This window comes from Dama dama, chromosome 10 (genome assembly GCF_033118175.1).
Source record: "Dama dama isolate Ldn47 chromosome 10, ASM3311817v1, whole genome shotgun sequence".
In the NCBI taxonomy this organism is placed as follows: domain Eukaryota; kingdom Metazoa; phylum Chordata; class Mammalia; order Artiodactyla; family Cervidae; genus Dama; species Dama dama.
The window spans coordinates 16677344-16700520 of NC_083690.1; the positions used below are offsets into that span (position 1 = coordinate 16677344).

General features: G+C 43.7%; 1 long non-coding RNA gene across 2 annotated transcripts; it reads right to left on the minus strand.

The window, feature by feature from the left end:
- Window positions 1-347: 347 nt before the first annotated feature.
- LOC133064026 (uncharacterized) lies at window positions 348-17096 on the minus strand. Of its 2 annotated transcripts, none has more exons than XR_009694551.1 (3): window positions 16960-17096; window positions 10891-10964; window positions 348-445 (listed from the first exon to the last, which is right to left on the minus strand). It is a non-coding gene; the product is annotated as an uncharacterized LOC133064026 (long non-coding RNA). The 2 variants fall into 2 exon arrangements; XR_009694550.1 differs by lacking the exon at window positions 348-445 and adding an exon at window positions 3577-4542.
- Window positions 17097-23177: the final 6081 nt, after the last annotated feature.

A 23177-nucleotide genomic window follows, 5' to 3' on the forward strand; every position in this document is an offset into this window, starting at 1 on the left:
GGCATCTGAGCTGATGCTGGAAGGATCTGGCAGGATTTAACCTATGATGTTGGTGTTCTAATTGTTGTGTGTTGGGCCACGGGGTTCAGCAGTTCCCTGGCATGACTATTTGTGAAATCAGAGATGGAACAGCATGGCAGATAGGAACATGGATTCTGAAACCAAACTTCCCTGGTTTGTAACCACCTTGGGTGACTTCTCTGCCTCAGTTTTCTTATCTGTAAAATGGGGATGAAAATAGCACCTACTAAAGCATCCGCCTGCAATGCGGGAGACCTGGGTTCGATCCCTGGGTCAGGAAGATCCCCTGGAGAAGGAAATGGCAACCCACTCCAGTATTCTTGCCTGGAAAATCCCATGAACGGAGGAGCCTGGGAGGCTGCAGTCCATGGGGTCGCAGAGTTGGACACGACTGAGTGACTTCACTTTCCTTTTTTGTTGTTTCCTGGTGAATATCAAATGAGTGAAATAAAATCATTGAATAATGGGAAACACTCATAAACTCTGCATAAGTATTGGTGATTATTAGAGTTAATATTGTTATTTGGAATAATATTGTTAATTGCTATTTGGATCAGGTCTTCGCCACTGAAATCTGTCCCTCTTCTCTGGGAAATGGTGAGAAAGCACATGTCTCAGATGGACTAGCCACTCAAGTACTTACCTGCTCACATTTTCTTTGTAATCTCATCATTCTGAAGTGAATTTTCAAAGAAAGTGACCATCTTTCTTTGATAGCAACAGCACCTGAGGCTGGGAATGGGACCTACATTCTTCTTAGAAAAGTGGACAGTTAGTGTTTGACCTGCAGGGGGCAGAATGTCAAAAATGCAAAATCCAACTGCTCTCCACTGGTAGTATTTTTGACTCACTTTCATAATCTTGATTCTTTAAATCCCAAAGAATCCCAAATTCTTTGGATAAACACATCCGAATTTTCCATTCTATGAAGCTTCTACTCCATAAAAAGGAGTGACATGCTATTTTTATAGCAGGTACTAAAATACTCTTTAGGGGATCCTGTCTTTTTTGGAAAAACATTTTGATAAGCTTTAACTGTAGAAGGACAATTTTAAAAAGAGAGATAGATGACCAGGTTTGTACTCCAGACATTTTGAGTCGGGAAAAGTGAAAAAGAGAGAGGAAATGGGAAAAGCCACAGAAGAAATCCTGAAAAGAGTCCAGGAATGGCCAAAATGTGTGTGTGTGTGTGTGTGTGTGTGTATATATATATATATATATCTCAGAAATAGGCATAACTGAAGGATTTTTTAGGTCACATGTGCCTGAAAGTCAATTTCAAAGTTGTGTGATGGGTAGAAATTATCCATCACCTTAAATTTTCTTTTTAGATGGCTACACACCATATTAAAAAGCAGAGACATTACTTTGCTGACAAAGGTCCATCTAGTCAAGGCTATGGTTTTTCCAGTAGTTATGTATGGATGTGAGAGTTGGACTATAAAGAAAGCTGAGTGCCGAAGAATTGATGCTTTTGAACTGTGGTGTTGGAGAAGACTCTTGAGAGTCCCTTGGACTGCAAGGAGGTCCAACCAGTTCATCCTAAAGGAGATCAGTCCTGGGTGTTCATTGGAAGGACTGATGCTGAAGCTGAAACTCCAATACTTTGGCCACCTGATGCAAAGAGCTGACTCATTTGAAAAGCCCCTGATGCTGGGAAAGATTGAGGGCAGGAGGAGAAGGGGACGACAGAGGATGAGATGGTTGGATGGTATCACTGACTCAATGGACGTGGGTTTGGGTGGACTCTGGGAGTTGGTGATGGACAGGGAGGCCTGGCGTGCTGTGGCTCACGGCGTCACCAAGAGTCAGACATGACTGAGCGACTGAACTGAACTGAACACACCATATAAGCATCTTTTGTGAATTCTGGGTGCAGAAAATTAAGGAAAAGTTTCTGGTGTCCATATCTGCAGAGTCATCCTCAGAGTGACACTGTGGTGAGAAAGGTAACTAGGGGTAGCTTCCCTGGTAGCTCTGCCTGCAATGAGGGAGGGTAAGGAATCTGCCTGCAATGAGGGAGGGTAAGGAATCTGCCTGCAATGAGGGAGACCCAGGTTTGATCCCTGGGTCAGGAAGATCCCTTGGAGTAGGGAATGGCTACCCACTCCAGTATTCTTGCCTGGAGAATCCCATGGACAGAGGAGCCTGGCAGGCCACAGTCCATGGGGTCAGAAAGAGTCGGACACAGCTGAGCAATTAACACTATCACTCACTTTCAAAGATAAACCTAAGAATATATGACCCTGGAATCTGCAGAAATCTTGGAGCAGAGATGAAATTTTCCAGTTGAGTGTGGGACACGGTTGGGGGTGGGGGTGGGGGTTTGTTTCAATAGTAAGAAAACAGGGCAGGGTGTTCTCAGGTGAATTGTGAGTCATATGCCCCTTTCCTTTGTAATGTTTCACACTGCAATACATGGATCACAGGAGGAAATAGTTTATGGACCATTCTTATGATTCTTTGGGGCAGTCAGACATAAAAGACAATAAAAGAAGACATTAGGTGCTCAAAACAAAGTAAGTGAAAGCATAAAAATCTCAACCCAAAAACTTAGAGCCTAACTAACTTTAAAAAAGAATCTTGCTAACTGAAACAAAGAAATCAATAAAAAGGCAAGAATGCACTGGTTGTACTGATTTAAGATTCACTTTCCTTTCTAGATAAATAAGGTATTATTTATTCATTTTTAGTGTTATTTTTTAAATATTTATATATTTATATGGCTGCTCTGGGTCTTAGTTGTGGCATGCAGGATTTTTGGTTGCAGCACGTGGGACCTAGTTCCCTGACCAGGGATCGAAACCCGGCCCCCTGCATTGGGAGTTCAGAGTCTTAGTCATTGGACTGCCAGGGAAGTTCCTAAAAAGATGTATTTAAATTTCTATAGGAACTTTTATAAGAATTTTATAAGAATTTATAAGAACTTTTATAAGTCTTGTTTGAGGGTGTCTTGTTTTGCCTGGGCTCATCACCCTGTGGTTGACATCTTTCTGAGATGAGAAGAGATAGAAACAAGAAAAAGCTGCAGTTAGCCCTTGTTTCATTGAGCATCATTTTACCACACTTCCCAGATGGTTTGTTTATTTGTTTTGTAAGTTGAAGGTTTGTGGCAATCCTGCATTGAGCAAGTCTATTGAGCAAGTCTATATGCTCAGCAGCATTTGCTCACTTAACATCTCTGTGTCACATTTTGGTAATTCTCAAAGTAGTTCAAAGTAGTAGTTTTTGTTATTATTATCTTTGTTACAGTGATCTGTGATCTGTGATGTTATTATGACTCACTGAAGGCTCAGGTGATGGTTAGCACTTTTTAGCAATAAAGTATTTTTTAATTAAGGCATGTACATTGGATTTTTTTAGACCTAATGCTTTCCCACACTTAATAGACTACAGTACAGTGGGAACATAACTTTTGTATGTGCTGGGAAACCAAAAAATTCATGTGACTCAATTTATTGCAATATTCACTTTATTACATTTGTCTGGAACCACATCCACCATATCTCTGAGGTATGCCTGAACCCCAATTTAAAAATGAGGTGCTTTTGAGAGTTCAACATGATTCAATTCAACCAGAAAATTCTAGAATCAGCAAAACTGTATAGAAAGAGCATGGACGATTCATTCTGCCAGAGCTGCATTGGACTTCTAGTTTTGTGTGACCACAGGCAAGCTGCTAAGCCTCTTGCTCTTGGAGTGTCTTCCACTGTCACGTGGGTGGAATGGTACCTCCCTTACAGGCTACTGGGAACATAAAATGAGACCAAGAGGGGTGCGTGTATGTGTCTCCAGGTGATTCTCATTATTCGCAAGAGTCAGGTGCCACAAAGTTGCAAGAAAACCGATTTGGTGAACACTGAACCATTGCTCTTAGGGGAAATACAGATTAGGGTCCTGTGAGACTCTGGTCATGGCATTTTCATCAAACCATCAATGTATCGCTTTGTTTTCAGTGTGTGTGTGTGTTTAAAAACACTTTCATATTAATGGTGATCCAATAATGTTGATCTCAGGGCTGGCAGCACTGTGACCCCAGCATGTTATCTAGCCATTCTCTCTGTAGGGCACATCCATGCCTTCTTGCACTTAGGAGCACGAGGCAGCACCCCAGCTCTACACGTGGGGATCACTGTAAACAGCAAAGTCCCCAGTGAAAAGTACAAAAATGCAAAGAGCAGTGGTACTAAACAGGCTTCAAAAAGAGCTCTTGTTTACAGTATAAGAACTGAAACAACAAAACCTGGCTGTTTCATCAAAGCTGTGTCCATCAGCTGGAATATGTACATGGAGTGACTGGAAGTTTTTGCAACTCTGTGCATGGCTGTGAAGGATCACCACAGTACTGTGAGTTTTGGTTTGGGGATGACGGATCCATTGTCTTGGACAGCAAGATCAAACCAGTCCATCTTGAAGGAAATCAACCCTGAATATTCATTGGAAGGACTGATGTTGAAGCTGAAGCTCCAATCCTTTGGCCACTTGACACGAAGAGCCAACTCATTGGAAAAGACCCTGATGCTGGGAAAGATTAAGGGCAAGAGGAGAAGGGGGTGACAGAGGATGAGATGGTTGAATGGCATCACTGACTCAAAGGACGTGTATTGGAGCAAACTCCAAGAGATGGTGAAGGACAGGGAAGCCAGATGTGCTGCAGTTCATGCAACTGCGAAGAGTCAAACGCGACTTAGCCAATGAACAACAACAAGTAAGTTGTAGCAAGTAGGCAAACTTGCAGATACAGAATATGGAAATAATGAGATTGTGTTGAAATAGGTATATGTGTGTGTGTGTGTATACTTCGAATTGAATAAACACTTAGTTTCCATCTTTCTCTTTTCTGAATAATGTGCTAGACATGGCCGGGAATCCAAGGAAATTTGAGATGAGCATGTACAATCCCAGGTTGTCAACAGCGGAACAAACAAAGAAACAAACACAAACAGCAGCTGAAAATTAAGATGAGAATTATAAGCAGCCCCTCACAGCCTGAGGGGTGCCACAGGAAGTGGGTGATTAACGGCCACCTGCCTGATTCAGGCAGTAAGGACTACAGCTGGAATGCAGGCCAGATCTTAGCATAAGCCTTGCCTCCCTCCTCCGAGGAATGTGGTCCGGGACAAACAGAACATCAGCAGTTCTTCTTAAGGCTTCTAGAGTGGAATTTGTCTCAGTGGTCATCGGCAGAGCTCTCTCACCAGCTGTGTGACCTGAGGCATATGGCTTAACTTCTCTGAACCCTGGGAGCTATGTGTGTGAAAGTCACTCATTTGTGTTCGGCTCTCTGTGACCCCGTGGACTATACAGTCCATGGAATTCTCCAGGCCAGAATACTGGAGTGGGTAGCCTTTCCCTTCTCCAGAGGATCTTCCCAACCCAGGGATCGAACCCAGGGCTCCTGCACTGCAGGCAGATTCTTTACCAGCTGAGCCATCAGGGAAGCCCTGGGAACTATAACTTAGATGTTAAATCCCACTCTCCATCCAAAGGAATGCCCCCATGATCTTTTGGAAAAGCACTGATGGGTCAGGAGGGGATCTTGTTTCCTGAGCATTGAAATCATCAGAGAAAGCATTTGGAAGAGATCCTGTGAACGGCTGTATCAGCAGCAGACATATGAGTGCTCTCTGGGACCAGCCCCTAATACACAGGTACTGTTAGGGACTGAATATTTGTGTCCCCTCAAAACTCATAAGGTGACACCTAACCCCCAAGGTGATGGCATCAGGAGGTGAGGTCTTTGGGACGTGACTGTGTTATGAGCAGGGAGCCCCCATGAATAAGATTATTGTCCTTATAAGAAGGACCCGGGGACTTTCCAGGGGGTGCTATGGTAAAGAATCCACCTGACAATACAGGAAACGTAAGAGATGTGGGTTCAATGATCCCCTGGAGTAAGAAACGGCGCCCCACTCCAGTATTCTTGTTTGGGAAATTCCATGGACAGAGGAGCCTGGTGAGCTACAGGCCATGGGACACCGAGCATACAATAATGGCCCCAGGAGCTTCCTCCTCTTACAACAGCCTCAACAGACAGAGACAGGCACTTGGTTCCTTCTCTGTGAAGCAAGGTAATAATAAGATTGACTGCAGGTCCTTTGTGGAGTTGTTGTCAGTCATTACATGGAAAGCACTGGAAACAAGTGCTTTTACCATGGTGGTGGTAAAAGCAATGTGAGAGTATTGTTCCCTTCCTTCCCAAGCCTCAGCTCATGCTCCAGGTCTGGAAACAGCCACCTGTAGATGGCTAAATTCCAGAAAAATGGTTCTAATTCCTGAGCCCCTTCCATGAGCCAGGAGCCAGACCAGCTCTTTGCAAGTGTGATCTCATAATATTTGCTCTTTATGCAAGGCTTTCTCAACTGCAGCCCTGTTGACATCAGGGCCAAATATTTCTTTGCTGGGGACCTGTCCTGTGCACTAGGAAGTTGAGCAGTATCTCTGGCCTCCAATCACTAGGTCCCAGGAGCATCCCTTCCTCCATCATAGATGTCTCCAGACACCGCCACGTGTCCCCACCACGTGCGGGGGCAAAGTCTCCCCGCATTAAGAATCTCTCTGCTTTACATCATCTTTGTTGTTCTTCAGCTGCTCAGTCGTGTCTGACTCTTTGTGACCCCGTGGACTGCAGCGCACCAGGCTTGCCCATCTGTCACTATCTCCCGGAGCTTGCTCAAAGTCACGTTCATTGAGTCGGTGATGCCATCCAACCATCTCATCCTCTGTCACCCCCTTCTCCTCCTGCCCTCAATCTTTCCCAGCATCAGGGTCTTTTCCAATGAGTCAGTTCTTCAAATCATCTTTACAAAGCTGTAATTCTCATGGTTGTTTTTCAGATGAATAAATGACATTTAGAGAGCCAAGCAACCAGCCCACTGTCTAGGAAGTGAATTTATGACCAGATCCTCTTTTGCATGCCTAGGGTAAGAACTTATGAGTTACTGATTTCTGTGCTTTGCTACTGAACCTTTTCATTTCTATGCCTTTTCTACTGTTCACGGGGTTCTCAAGGCAAGAATACTGAAGTGGTTTGCCATTCCCTTCTCCAGTGGACCACATTTTGTCAGAACTCTCCACCATGACCCGTCCATCTTGGATGGCCCTACATGGCATGGCTCATAGTTTCATTGAGTTAGACAGGGTTGTGGTTCATGTGATTAGATCGGTTAGTTTTCTGTGATTGTGGTTTTCAGTCTGTCTGTCCTCAGATGGAGAAGGATAAGAGGCTTATGGAAGCTTCCAGATGGGAGAGACTGACTGAGGGGGAAACTGGGTTTTGTTCTGAAGGATGGGGGCATGCTCAGTAAATCTTTAATCCAATTTTATGTTGACGGGTGGAGCTGTGTTCCCTCCCTGCTATTTACCTGGGGCCAAACTATGGTGGAGGGAATGAAGATAACAGTGACCTCCTTCAAAGGATCCCATGCATGTACCGCAAACCTCAGTGTCCCCAGCCCTGCAGCAGGTCACCACCAACTCACTCCAGCCTCCGCTGGAGACGTCTGGACACTCATAGGTAAGCCTAGGTCAGTCTCCCGTGGGGTCACTGCTCCTTTCTCCTGGGTCCTGCTGCACAAGGTTCTGTTTGTGCCCTGCAAGAGACTTTCTTCCAGTCCTGTGTAAGCTCTCGCAGCTCATTGGTGGGGTTAATGGCAACGTCCTCCAAGAGGGCTTATAAGCCAAAAAGATAGGACACTGAAAGATGAACTCCCCAGGTCGGTAGGTGCCCGATATACTACTGGAGATCAGTGGAGAAATACTCCAGAAAGAATTAAGAGATGGGGCCAAAGCAAAAACAACACCCAGTTATAAATGTCATTGGTGATGGATGCAAGGTCCAATGCTATAAAGAGCAATATTGCATAGGAACCTGGAATGTTAGGTCCATGAATCAAGGCAAATTGGAAGTGGTCACACAGGAGATGGCAAGAGTGAACGTCAACATTTTAGGAATCAGCGAACTAAAATGGACTGGAATGGGTGAATTTAACTCAGATGACCATTATATCTACTACTGCGAGCAAGAATCCCTTAGAAGGAATGAAGGAGCCATCATAGTCAACAAAAGAGTCTGAAATGCAGTACTTGGATGCAATCTCAAAAACGACAGAATAATCTCTGTTCATTTCCAAGGCAAACCATTCAGTATAACGGTAATCCAAGTCTATGCCCCGACCAGTAATGCTGAAGAAGCTGAATGGTTCTCTGAAGACCTACAAGACCTTTTAGAACTAACATCCAAAAAAGATGTCCTTTTCATTATAGGGGACTGGAATGCAAAAGTAGGAAGTCGAGAAACACCTGGAGTAACAGGCAAATTTGGCCTTGGAGTATGGAATGAAGCAGGGCAAAGGCTAATAGAGTTTTGCCAAGAGAACGCACTGGTCATAGCAAACACCCTCTTCCAACAACAAAAGAGAAGACTCTACACATGGACATCACCAGATGGTCAACACCAAAATCAGACTGATTATATTCTTTGCAGCCAAAGATGGAGAAGCTCTAAACAGGGAGCAAAAACAAGACCAGGAGCTGACTATGGCTCAGATCATGAACGCCTTACTGTCAAATTCAGATTTAAATTGAAGAAAGTAGGGAAAACCACTAGAGCATTCAGGTATGACCTAAATGAAATCCCTTACGATTATCCAGTGGAAGTGAGAAATACATTTAAGGGACTAGATTTGATAGACAGAGTGCCTGGTGAACTATGGATGGAGGTTCGTGACACGGTACAGGAGACAGGGATCGAGACCATCCTCAGGAAAAAGAAATGCAAAAAATTAAAATGACTGTCTGAGGAGGCCTTAAAATTAGCTGTGAAAAGAAGAGAAGCAAAAAGCAAGGGAGGAAAGGAAAAATATACATATTTCAATGCAGAGTTCCAAAAGAAAAGTGAGGAGAGATAAGAAAGCCTTCCTCAGTGATCAATGCAAAGAAATAGAGGAAAACAATAGAATGGGAAAGACCAGAGATCTCTTCAAGAAAATTAGAGATACCAAGGGAACATTTCATGCAAAGATGGGCTCAATAAAGGACAGAAATGGTAGGGACCTAACAGAAGCAGAAGATATTAAGAAGAGGTGGCAAGAATACACAGAAGAACTGTACAAAAAAGATCTTCATGACCCAGATAATCACGATGGTGTCATCACTCACCTAGAGCCAGACATCCTGGAATGTGAAGTCAAGTGGGCCTTAGGAAGCATCACTACAAGCAAAGCTAATGGAGGTGATGGAACTCCAGTTGAACTATTTCAAATCCTAGAGGATGATGCTGTGAAAATGCTGCACTCAATAGGCCAGCAAATCTGGAAAACTCAGTGGTGGCCACAGGACTGGAAAAGGTCAGTTTTCATTTCAATCCCAAGGAAAGGCAAAGCCAAAAAATGTTCAAACTACCACACAATTTCACTCATCTCACACGCTAGCTAAGTAATGCTCAAAATTCTCCAAGCCAGGCTTCAGCAATATGTGAACCGTGAACTTCCAGATGTTCAAGCTGGTTCTAGAAAAGCCAGAGGAACCAGAGATCAAATTGCCCAATATCCACTGGATCATTGAAAAAGCAAGAAAACATCTACTTCTGCTTTATTGACTATGCCAAAGCCTTTGACTGTGTGGATCACAATAAACTGTGGAAAATTATTCAAGAGATGGGAATACCAGACCACCTGACCTGCCTCCTGAGAAATCTGTATGCAGGTCAGGAAGAAACAGTTAGAACTGGACATGGAACAACAGACTGGTTCCAAATAGGAAAAGGACTACATCAAGACTGTATATTGTCACCCTGCTTATTTAAGTTATATGTAGAGTACATCATGAGAAACTCTGGGCTGGAAGAAGCATAAGCTGGAATCAAGATTGCTGGGAGAAATATGAAAAACCTCAGATATGCAGATGACACCACCCATATGGCAGAAAGTGAAGAAGAACTAAGGAGCCTCTTGATGAAAGTGAAAGAGGAGAGTGAAAAGTTGGCTTAAAGCTCAACATTCAGAAAACCAAGAACATGGCATCCAGTCCCATCGCTTCTTGGCAAGTAGATGGGGAAACAGTGGAAACAGTGTCACACTTTATTTTGGGGGGCTCCAAAATCACTGAAGATGGTGATTGCAGCCATGAAATTAAAAGATGCTTACTCCTTGGCAGGAAAGTTATGAACAGCGTAGACAGCATATTAAAAAGCAAAGACATTACTTTGCTGACAAAGGTCCATCTAGTCAAGGCTATGGTTTTTCCAGTAGTCATGTATGGATGTGAGAGTTGGACTATAAAGAAAGCTGAGCACCGAAGAACTGATGCTTTTGAACTGTGGTGTTGGAGAAGACTCTTGAGAGTCCCCTGGACTGCAAGGAGATCCAACCAGTCCATCCTAAAGGAGATCAGTCCTGGGTGTTCATTGGAAGAACTGATGTTGAAATTGAAACTCCAATACTCCACCTGATGCAAAGAGCTGACTCATTTGAAAAGCCCCTGATGCTGGGAAAGATTGAAGGCAGGAGAAGAAGGGGATGACAGAGGATGAGATGGTTGGATGGCATCACCAACTCAATGGACATGAGTTTGAGTAAACTCCAGGAGTTGGTGATGGACAGGGAGGCCTGTCATGCTTCAGTCCATGGGGTCACAAAGAGTCGGACACGACCGACCGACTGAAGTGAACTACTGAGCCTCTGACACTGTTGGTTGTCGCAGAACTCTAGGGCTGGCAACTATGTTTCTGAGAGACAGTGCCCCATTTCACAAACCCTTCCAGAAGGCCAGATAGCCCTGCAGAGGGGTAAAGTCCTCCTGTCTCCCACCCACTCTCTGGCCACAGCTTGCCCACCAAGATTTTTCAACTTCAATCAAGTCTGTTCTTACCCAGCCTGCAGTTCCTCCAGCTGCCGGAGCGTCTGTGACGGGAGGCTTGACTGTCTCGTGTTTGAGGATTTCATCTAAAGGATTCAGACAGACAATAGACAACTGCTTTCTTCCCTCCTGTGTCTGGCTGACAGAATCTGTCCATTTCCATCGTAATGGATAGGACAGTGCTTTGAGACTCTGGACCAAGGACCGCCAGTTTTACCTAACCCAAAGGCCTTTGTTATAATAAGTAATATTAATGGACTCCTTACTGTCCCCAAATGAAACCCACACGTAATAGCGCCTATCTGTACTCATAACTATTTAAAAATGTCACATTACATAAAAATAATCTATTAGACTGTATTTCAATGTGTAACTACTCAGGCATGATTACAATTAGAAAGCTTAGGGAAATAATGAAATGTGTAAAAACTTTCATGGGCTTCCCAGGGGGTGTTATTGGTAAAGAACCTACCTGCCCATGCATGAGACATAAGAGACACGGGCTCAATCCCTGGGCCAGGAAGACTCCCTGGAGAAGGAGATGACAACCCACTGCAGTATTCTTGCCTGAAGAATCCCATGGACAGAGGAGCCTGGGGGGCTACAGTCCATAAGGTCTCAAAGAGTCACACACGACTAAAATGACTTAGCATGCGTGGACACACACAAACCTGCATATACCAACACCACGACTGTGACAACTACAAACACAAGTGTCAGGGGGCTTGTATTTGGTGATTCAAATTCACGAGCAGTGTGGCCAGTGGTAACATGATTTTTTGAGATGGTGAATAACTCTTACTATGGTTCTGAACATATAGAGTACACAGTTGCCTTGATTTTCACAGTATCTTAAGAGTGTTTAACTTTCTGGAAAATTTGATATATATTAAAAGTGCAAAAAATACCATGTTTAAATTTAAAAGAGTTCTCTTAGCAATAGACTTAGATAGTAATAAATGGATTTTTTGCCTTTACAAATTGCTGAGCATTGTGCACTAAAGAGCCTCTTGATGAAAGTGAAAAAGGAGAGTGAAAAAGTTAGTTTAAAACTCAGGATTCAAAAACTGAAAATCATGGCATCCTGTCCCATCACTTCATGGCAAATAGATGGGGAAACAATGGAAACAGTGAGAGACTTTATTTGGGTGGGGGGGAACTCCAAAATCACTTCAGATGGTGACTGCAGCCCTGAAATTAAAGACCCTTGCTCCTTAAAAGAAAAGTTATGACCAACCTAGACAGCATATTAAAAAGCAGAGACATTACTGTGCTGACAAAAGACAGTCTAGTCAAAGCTATCGTTTTTTCGGTAGTCATGTATGGATATGAGATTTGGATTATAAAGAAAGCTGAGTACCAAAGAATTGATGCTTTTGAACTGTGGTGTTGGAGAAAGCTCTTGAGAGTCCTTTGGACTGCAAGGAGATCAAACCAGTCCATCCTAAAGGAAATCAGTCCTGAATACTCCTTGGAAGGACTGATGCTGAAGCTGAAACTCCATTACTTTGGCCACCTGACGGGAAAAACTGACTCCTTGGAAAAGACCCTGATCCTGGGAAGGATTGAAGGCAGGAGGAAAAGGGGACGACAGAGGATGAGATGGTTGGATGACATCACCGCCTTGACGGACATAAGTTTGAGCAAGCTTTGGGAGTTGGTGATGGTCAGGGAAGCCTGGCGTGCTGCAATCCATGGGGTTGCAAAGAGTTGGACACGACTGAGCAACTGAACTGAACCGAACTGAACATTGTGCAGGATGGCAGGATGGCCCCAGGCATCACTGGCGGTCTCGTTTCCTGGACCTTGCCTACCAAATGTAACTAGCGCCCTTCCATCATCATCATGATCAACATGCTCCCCAAGTCCTCCAAACATCCCCCAAGGGGCAGTGGTACTCCGAGGAGCACCACTGGCCTTACCTTCAGGCAGCATTCTCCCAGCTTTCCATTAGCCTCACTTCACCTCTTCTATTCTGGTTTGAACCCCCAGGCCCAGTCCTTATTGCCTATAAGCAGATCTCAACAGCCACTCCCCATGCACTGCCCTTAATTTCACTTCTGTCTTCACTTCTGGTCCCTGGTGAGTTTCCTCTCAGGCTATTAAGTTTGAGTGAGTATCCTCATGTTTTTATGATGTGTTGTCCAGCCAAACTATGCATCTATGGCAAGAGAGATTGCTGTCAGCCTCAGTTTCACCTGATAATTTACTGGAAATCACATGTGGTTCCATTTTCTCCCTGTCTCACTGCAGCTTCTGTCCTCATGGTGACGTTGTTCAAGTATGGCCATTACAAGTCCACCCCACACTTCCGCTGGTCATTGACCCCAACCACCCCCAACCAGGGCTTCTCAAATCCACCATCTATAGTCATCACACCCCTGTTAGGACAACACCTGTTTCAAGTTTTTCATGACCGAGACCTTGGTTCCTAACTCACCCCTGCAGTGTCAGGGCATCTGGTTCTAGAAAGGTCTCAGTCATGGCCTCATGACTCACTCACTTGCCCGGAACCAACTTGCCCCCCATGACAACCTGGTCACAACTTCTCCCCCTCTGCAGTGAGTCTCCCAACTGCCCACCCCCAGGGCATCCCTCAGGATTGGTGGTGACATCAGGCAGGACCACATGAGTTAGGATTTCCCTGGTAGTCCAGTGGTTAAGAATCTGCCTCGCAAATACAGGGGACATGGGGGTTTGATCCCTGATCAGAGAACAGATCACACACACCATGGAGCAACTAAGCCCACATTACAACTACTGAGCTTGTGGGCCACAACTAGAGAGTCTGTGCACCACAGTGAAATGAATAAAATACTTTTTAAAAAACAACACATGAATCAGCAGAGATATCCTATAACCTTGACCCTCAGGTACTCAGGGGTCAGCATGTCAATCCCTTTCTCCCCAGAAGGGGTCTCAGCCCCTAGGCAGCTGTGCCCTACTAGCTGTAACAACCCTCTAATGTATTAGTTTTCTGTTGCTTCTGTAACAGATGACCACACTCTGAGTGGCCTCAAACAAATGAATTCTCTATTGTTCTGGAGGTCAGACCTCTGAATTGAGTCCTGTAGGTTAAAGACGAGGTGTCGACAGAGTTCATTTCTTCTGTTGGTGCCAAGGAAGAGTCTGTTTCCTTGCCATTTTCATCTTCTAGAAGCTTCCTCAATCCTTGGCTCATGGCCCTGCATCATATGGCCTTTTCTCCCTCTGCTTCCATCATCATCCCACCTGTTCTTCCACTGACCTCCTTGCCTCCCTTCCATAAGAATTGAGGCCCACCCAGATAGTCCAGGATCACACCCTCCCCAGCAAGATCCTTAGCAGAGCTAAAGAGCTCCTCCTGCTAAAAAGGGAACATTCCTTGGATCCAGGAATTAGGACTTGGGTATGAAACTCCAATACTTTGGCCACCTCATGCAAAGAATTGACTCATTGGAAAAGACCCTGATGCTGGGAGGGATTGGGGGCAGGAGGAGAAGGGGACAGCAGAGGATGAGATGGCTGGATGGCATTACCGACTCAATGGACATAAGTTTGAGTAAACTCCAGGAGTTGGTGTTGGACAGGGAGTCCTGGCGTGTGATTCATGGGGCTGCAAAGAGTCAGACACGACTGAGCGACTGAACTGAACTGAACTGATCTTTGGGTGAGTGAAGGGGCATCAGTCAGCCCACCATACTCTCCACCACTTTATAAAAGAGAGTGGGAGTGTTGAGGTCATCAAACTAAAGAAGAAAAATGTTTACAAGCTGTTGCTAACATCTAGGGTTTCCACAATGATCCAGCAGGTAAAGAACCCACCTGCATTGCAGGAGACACAGGAGATGTGGATTCAATCCCTGGCTTGTGAAGATCCCTTGGAGGAGGAAATGGCAACCCACTCCAGTCTTCTTGCAGCTCTCTCCACCACTGGACAGAAAAGGAGCTAACAAAGTTTCTTGTCTTGTATTAGTAATCATTACAATAATGGGTCTCACCTTACCATGAATCTTGCTGATAAGAAGTACAGAATTCTAACAACAAATAGAACACACTTTCTGTGCCAAGTCTATACATGTTTTATCTCCTTTGAATTACCCTCAAAAGCCTACTAGTGGTACCTTCCTTGTTTTCTGGACAAGGTAACAGAGGCACAGCTAAGTAGCTTGTCCAAGTTTTCCAAGTTAATGAGAGGCAAATCCACGATTGGGAGCCACACACATTTGGACTCAAGAGCCTGCTTCTAACAGAGAGCCTGCAGATCATTCTGCTGCCCAATTCTACCACCACATTGCTGTGTGACCTCAAGTCAGCCCCCTTCCCCCTCTGGGTGTTGGTTAAAGCAGAAGTAATAAGCTAGGTCAGGATTTCTTAACCCTCAACTCTACTGACATTCCAGTGGCAGGGGCTGTCCAGAGCACCGTAGGATGTAGAGCAGCATTCCTGGCCTCCACCCACTAGATGGCAGGAGCGTCCCTCCGCTCATCCCCTTCTCCATTGTGATAACCATAGATGTGGAGGAGGGACTCTCCCCTGGTTAAGAACCACTGAGCAGTCACCCATCAGGACTTGCCAAACTTAAAATATTCTGAGATAATTTCTTTCATTCTTTCTTTAGCTTCAATTTACAAATCACTTTATATTCAGGAAGCTCTCTCAGCAGGCAAGAGTTCAGATGCAATGTGCAAGCTAACCAGTCTTATAAATTAGCACAAACATATGTCAGTGGTAATTAATTAAATACCTCCATCGCATCACTAATAACACTGGCTAAGGACAATATTACCATTCAAAGTACACGGTTACCCATTTCTCAGTTTCGTATCACATGAGGTATAAGAGTAAACAGTTTGTTTAGGGGCTTAAACAAAAGCTGTTGCTTTTCATGTTGAAGGAAAGAGGAATCTCCCCAAATAGAAACAGAATCTGCTCACCCTCCAATCCTGCCACTTTCTGCAAGATCTTCTCAAGGAGCCAATTTACATACGGTGGACCAAAAAACAAAAAAGATTGGTCCTCAGAGTTGGCTTATCTTTTTCCTTCTCCCTGTGGTCTCAGGATTGTGAGCTTGCCTCTTAGCTTCAAGTTTTTCCATTACATTGTTATAGAAGCTCTCCAGCCCAACTTCTACCTGGCACATATAATGTGTTCCTATCATTTGACTTCCTCTCCCATTTAAATCAGTTTGGGGTTCTTTGGGTACTGACTGAAGCAATGAAAAATATAGACAAATGTCCAATTTTGTATTCCAACTCTACCACTGGTTGTGTGATTCTGGGCAAGTGCTTTAATGTCTCAGCCTCAGTTTTATCATCTTTAAAATGGGAGTGGTACCACTTATCTCATGGATGTCCATAAAGATTAAACTAAACCATATCTATTAAGCATCTAGATAGTGCCTGGCAGGTACTGGTGGCTCCCTTTTGCCAAAACACTGGGTCAGAAGGCAGAGAAGTGGCTTTGGGCTTCTCCCTTAGCTTCTTGCTCTCAACGATTGAAGAATAGAGCTCATGTACATGAGATGGTCTAGATGTATATAAAGAGACAGAAAGAGGTAGAATAGTCAGTCTGTGAATAATGAACATCTGACTATGCATAATCACTTTGGGAAACACAGATCCTAAAGTCTGAGTCCATGCTGGCTTTAAGCAGGATCGAATGTTCAGCTTGATCATGAGCTCGGTGTGGGAAGTTTCACCACACACAATTCACATGCAAATGTGGTCAGCCTGAAAAATCAGATCCACTGGGCTACCAAACTCCTGAATCAGAGGAAAAGAACAGAAGCAATATTCCATAGGATAAGTTTAAGTTTAGCATGAGAAACTAATCTGTGTGTGTGTGCTAAGTCGATTCAGTTGGGTCCAACTCTTTGTGACCCTATGGATTGTAGCCCAGCAGGCTCCTCTGTCCATGGGATTCTCCAGGCAAGATTACTGGAGTGGGTTGTCATGCCCTCCTCCAGGGGATTTTCCTGACCCAGGCCTCTATTAAAATATTTATCCGCTCTTTGGCTAATGACCCCTTTCACCTCCTGTATCAGTAAGCTTTTACTAGGTTATGGTGTGTAAAAGCAACCCACAAATCTCAGTAGCTTACAACTTAGCTTTATTCCACCATTTCTTTATTTGCTTGGAGTCACAGATCTTCTTCACCTCTGTTCCACATAAATTCTCATTTCAGGATACAGGTTGAAGGAACAGCATCTGTCAAACAAAGCCTCATGATAATCATAGGGCAAAGGGAAAGAGAAAGAGATCTGACTGAAACACACAATTTTAAAACGGTTCTTTGAACATGCTTTGCATTACATCTACTCATATGCCATTGGGCAGAGCAAGTCATGTGGATAAATCTAACATCAATGGGTCAGACAACAGAAAGAACTAGTGAATATGTAAGGATACATCTCCAAATTGTTTGGGGGGTAGAGGTGGCTTATGCTCCAAGCATTTCCAAGCCTTCTCTGATTTCAAACAAATTTTCAATTTTGAGAAGACAAACCAAGTGAAAGACTTCTTATACACACAAAGAGAAGGCAAATCTCAAATCCTCCTGAAGGTTCTTAGGGTCCATGGACTCCAACTAGGGTCTTTCTAACAGATTTCCAACTGATCCCCTACTCTTTAAATTTATTTTGTTAGAGCAGGGAGGAATCCAGTTATGAGGACAATAACCCATGACAACATCTTTTTCAGGTATCTTTGTGGCTTTCAGGCATTTTCAGCAGAGGAATATTATAATTTCTTTCTAGACTTGCTATGGCTATGAAAAGAATCTGCCTGCAATGCAGGAGACCCAGGGTCAATCTCTAGGTCAGGAAGATCCCCTGGAGAAGGGAATGGCAACCCACTGCAGTATTGTTGCCTGGAGAATTCCGTGGACAGAGGAGTTTGGCAGGCTGTAGTCCGTGGGGTCCCAAAAAGTCAGACACAACTGAATGGTTAACACTTCCACTTTCCTTCATGGGTATGATAGCTTTCACATTAGTAAAAGATGAAAGGACATATAAAGAAAATGGGATATGTATGCACCTTGGGAGGAGTGGGCCCCAAAGGAATATAGAAATGCTGTTACCAAATAATAAAAATGATGGTGAACAGCCAAAACTACAAGGATTGAGGGACACCAGTTCTTCCATTGGTTCCTGAAATTTCTTCCACATCTAAGATGCTTTAACTCTAAGTTTAAAAATTAATTTCTCTACACAGACTTCAAACCAACTGCAAAATCATTTTCTAAGTATGATACTTTCCTTCACACCACTCACTCTCCCCACTGCCACTAGGAAAGAAGCTCCCAAGTTGTCCCTCATTAACTATTTTATTTAAACAAAGGACCCTTTTCTTCCAATTCACTAGCTCCACCACCACCCCAAATCCCATCACTCATCTCCCTAGTTTTCTGATTTCCCTCATTTCCCCAGTGACTTTCCTTGGAAAACTTTGCTGTCCTTGCTGGTCTCAGTCAGCATTCTGAACATTCTTGCAGCAGCAGTATGAATGTTCACATTGAATCTGTTATGTTCACTAAAGGAAAAAAGCTCACTCATCTTTGTTATCACCAATAACTATCTATCATATTGGCTATTTATGGAGTCCCTGATAATGTTCTAGGCTCTGTGCTCCAGAGTTTTCACTTATGAGAAGCACCTCTGAGTATAGGAGAGAATATATTATGACTCCAATTGAAGAGGTGAATCAGATGGGGACTCAGAAATGTGAAGTGCTTGCCCAAGGACGCAGGAGCTAGAAACTAGCAGAATAGCCATTCAAACTCAGTTTTGCCTGATCTCAGTGTCCATGTCTTCCTTCTACATCATGCTTCCCTCCACCTAAATACTGGATGAAACAAGCATTATGAAGGGCACGCCACGCTGGGCCGGAACAATGTCCATTAAGTGGAATTCACACCTACCTTGTACTTACTACACACTTCGATTCACTCAACAGACTGAGGAATGGAACGGGAGACACTTATTCCTCTCCAGACAATAAATCACTGGCTTTCTATCTGTCACCGGCTCGATTTTCCAAAGATTTGTTTTCGTCACTTTAATGAATTATTGGATCACCTGGAAATTGCTCAGAATTAACCTGTGGCTGACATTAATGGATCTGCAACACAAGTGTCAAGCTCTCTCTAACCAGTCCTATCCATCCTTTTACAAAGAGACCAGTTGCCCGGCACAAAGCGGTTCATTTATTCTGAGGCTGCATCTGCCCGGGTTGCTGTGGGGAGGTGAACAGGCGCCGGAAGAGCCTGCGGAGAACAAAATGGCGTCCTCTACCACAGGGGCTTCTGGGCGCTGCCTGCTGCTTCCGCCCTGCCATGTGGGTGGAATCACGATAATCCCATTGTAACTTGCCACACCATCCTCAGTTCTTTGGAGAGCCTTAGCAAGCTTCGAGCTTCTTTACTAGAATCCACTCTGTATCTTAAACATCCTTGAGTCCTCTAAGCTTTTTACTCCAGATCTATCCTAAATTCAAACAGTTCTCTCCATCTCCCATGTTGCCAGCCTTATCAAGCTGCTCCCACTTCAGGCCTCAAGAGCTAGCACAAAGCAACTCCTTTGTTCTCCCTGCTGCCCCCTCTCAACCTTCAATATCCATTCACTACAGAGTGGCTAGAGTGATCACTTTAAATCAGATCATGCCAACTTCCACTCTGCTTAAAGTTCCTCCTGGCTTCCCACTTTACTTGACAGGAAATCCCCAAGAGCCTTCAGGACCTGGCTCTGTCCTCCACACGGCCTCCTTATCAATCTAGTACCTTGCTCCAGACTCTCCTTTGGCTCCCATCACTTGGGCGTTTGTCCCTCCCACATTCCACTCTGGTTTTTTAGTCTTGTTTTGCTAACCGTCCATCCACAGCACTATGACAGAGCTAAGCACATAGCAGGTACTTACTGTGTTGACTTGATCAGTTAATCGGTTATTTTCAGAGTCTTAAGAAGGTGGTAGAGAATGGGGAAATTGAGGGCTGCTGATCCCTTGTGAGTGGTTTTACAACAAAGCTCCACTCATGAGAAGCCCCATAGCTCACTGAGCTCCTCTGCCATTTCCCTTCATGCTCCAGTGTTAATTTGCAGGTTGTCAGTTGACTCCCTAGACAAAAAAGTGGTACACTTTTCCTGCAAAGGGCTGGATGGTAAACATTTGCCCCCATTCAGTAGCTGTGACAGAGAACCCATGCTGCCTTTTCCAGGAGGCATTCAGTCTCTGTCACAACTACTCTACGCTGCCATTGTAGTGCAAAAGGTCAGAAACAACATGTAAAGGTACAGGCCTCCTGTTGACAGTAAAACTTTATTGACCTGTGACAGGCTGGAGCTGGTCCACTGGCTATAGGTTTCTAAATCCTGTTTACAAGTTTCAGGAGTAACCTTAATACAAGGCTGGCCACCACTCACTAAGGGCCCACTGAAGAATGTCCAATACGGTAGAGATGAGAATTCACCCACTGCTATGGCAAACAAGAAAGCCCTCTCCATGGTCTTCCTTTTCTGGGAGAAGTCTTTCACATCATAAATGTGGGAATCAAGCCTGTCATCTATTACGGCTTCCCCCACAGACAAGGTATGCAGCCGTGAGTGTGTGTTAGTCACTCAGTCAGGTCTGACTCTTTGTGACCCCATGGACTGTAGCCCACCAGGCTCCTCTGTCCATGGGATTCTCCAGGCAAGAATACTGGAGTGGGTTGCCATTCCCTTCTCCAGGGGATCTTCCTAACCCAGGGATCAAACCTGGGTCTCCCACATTGCAGGCAGATTGTTTATCATCCGGGCTACCAGGGCCACGTTACCAAATTATTTCTCCTATAAAATGGAATAAAATCCCTTAGGATTTTTTTAAAGAGCAAAGGAGACAATGTTAAGTGATTCCAGGTGAAGTGAGAATCACCCAGCAAACATGTACACACATGTGCAGGCACGTGCCCTGCAAATACAGTTTTGATTGTCAGTGCTTAGCCAACAACCTGGCTTTTGCCCTCCCAACTGATGTTTACAGTCTACAGGCACAGCTGAATTGCTCAGGACAACAGATGACATTCTTTGTAATGCTTTAGGGAAAGAGGTGAGAGAAAGATGAAGCAACTGGCAAGAAGGGAAGATTTTGGTAAAAAAATAAAAACAGGTCTTTGAAAGGGATTTTCATGCTGTATGTGGTATCTGATATAAAATCTCTCCTTTCACCACCCATGAGACTTTCTTATTACTGCATTGGGGAGTCGGATCCATTTCTTTTTAGGGGGTTTTAAGGCATGAGCTGAGGACAAGTGCTCCCTTGCCTGGCACATTCAAGGTTCAGTAAATGCTAGTTGGGCTTCCCTGATAGCTCAGACAGTAAAGAATCTTCCCGCAATGTGGGATACTCGGATTCGATCCCTGGGTCAGGAAGGGAATGGCAACCCACAGTTAGTTCCCTTCCTGTTTTACCTTCATCATTTTGTCTTTACAAAAAAAATCTTGGTGATTCAGACTCAATACCAAAAATTCAGCACGTCTCAAGTATGGATGTTTATTGAAGGAAGAGAGTAATTCAAATGAGGCTTGCCCGATAGAGATCCCTCAAGGACACACAAAGATGGCAGTAGAGATCCCTCAAGGACACACAAGAATGGCTTACAATTAGCATACTCATTCTTAATATATAAATGGGTTATTCTAAAGTGCTGAAGTATGCTTAAAAGCAATTTGATTCTCAGTAGTTCAAGCATTCTCTTTGCAACCTTTCCTCCATGCTGTTTACATTTCCCAAGAATGGGGAAATCAGAGACCAACCCTTTGCCTGAATTATAACAAATTACAAATTAATAATTATCCCAGTACTCTCTGGGAGAGAGAACTCAAATTTGAGCCCTGGGAAAGAGAACTCAACCAGGTTCCAATTGATATTTTTCCATATGTGTTTGTTTGATCCTGAATAAATCACCTATTCTGTCTGGGTTTCAGTATCTTAACATATTCAAAAACATCTTGTGTGTATTGATTGGAAAAGTTAATATTGTTAAGATGTCAATATACTGAAAATGATCTACACATATTCTTGACATTGTCTAACATCTGAGCTGTGACTCATCTCCTGGGTGAGGTGCTCTAAAAAGTTATTATTTCTGTTGTTTGTCCTCCCCTTGTTCTGGAGATATGTGCATGCATGCACACACACACACACACACACACACACACACACACACACACTTTTACCTCTTTTCTTGCTAATGTTTTTGGTATTATACTTAAGAATTTGGTGCTAAAGCCAAGATTGTGAAGTTTTACCTTTATGTTTTCTTCCAGGGGTCTTATGGCTTTAGCTCTCATATTTAGGTCTTTGATCCCTTTTGAGTTGAACTTTGTCTGTGGTATGAGGTTGGGGTCTAACCTCATTCTTTTGCACATGGAAATCCAGTTGTCCCAGCACCAGCTGTTGAAGAGACAATTCTTTCTCCACTGAATAGACTTGTCACCCTTGTTAAAAATCAATTGGCCATAGATATATGGATTTATTTCTGGACTCTCAAATCTATTCCATTGGTCTATATGTCTATCTTTATGTCAGAAGCACACTGTTTTAATTATTATAGCTTTGTTTTGGAATGGGGAAGTAGGAGTTCACCAACATAATTATTTTTCAAGATTGTTTTGGCTACTCAGGCCCCTTGAAAATCCATATGAATCTGAGGAACAACTTTTTCATTCCTGCAAGAAAGGCCATTATAAAACTCATAGGCCATTGAATCTGTACATCACTTCTATATATTGACTTCTTAACAATATTAAGTTTTCCAGTCCATGAACACAGGATGTATTCTTATTTATTTATGTCTTATTAAACTACTTTCAGTAGTTAAAGTAATTACATTTTTGTAGTTTTCAAGATATAAATATTTACCTCCTTGGTTACTTTTTTTCCTTTGATATATTATTATTTTAGATGCTATTGTACAAGAGATTGGGCTTCCCAGGTGGCACTAGTGGTAAAGAATCCACCTGCAATGCAGGTGATGCAGGACACTCAGCTTCAGTCCCTGGGTCAGGAAGATCCCCTGGAGGAGGGCATGGCAACCCACTCCAGTATTCTTTCCTAGAGAATCCCATGGACAGTGCTGCAGTCCATAGTGTTGCAAAGAGTTGGACACAACTGAAGCAATTTAGCAGGCATGATTGCCTTCTTAATTTTTTTTTTTTTTGATTGTTCATTGCAGGTGTATATATTCAACTTGTGTTAATTTTGTCCCCTGCAACTTTGATAAATTTTCTGTTAGCTCATCAGTAGCTTTTTTGTAGATTCTGGGGATTTTCTGTGTATAAGGTC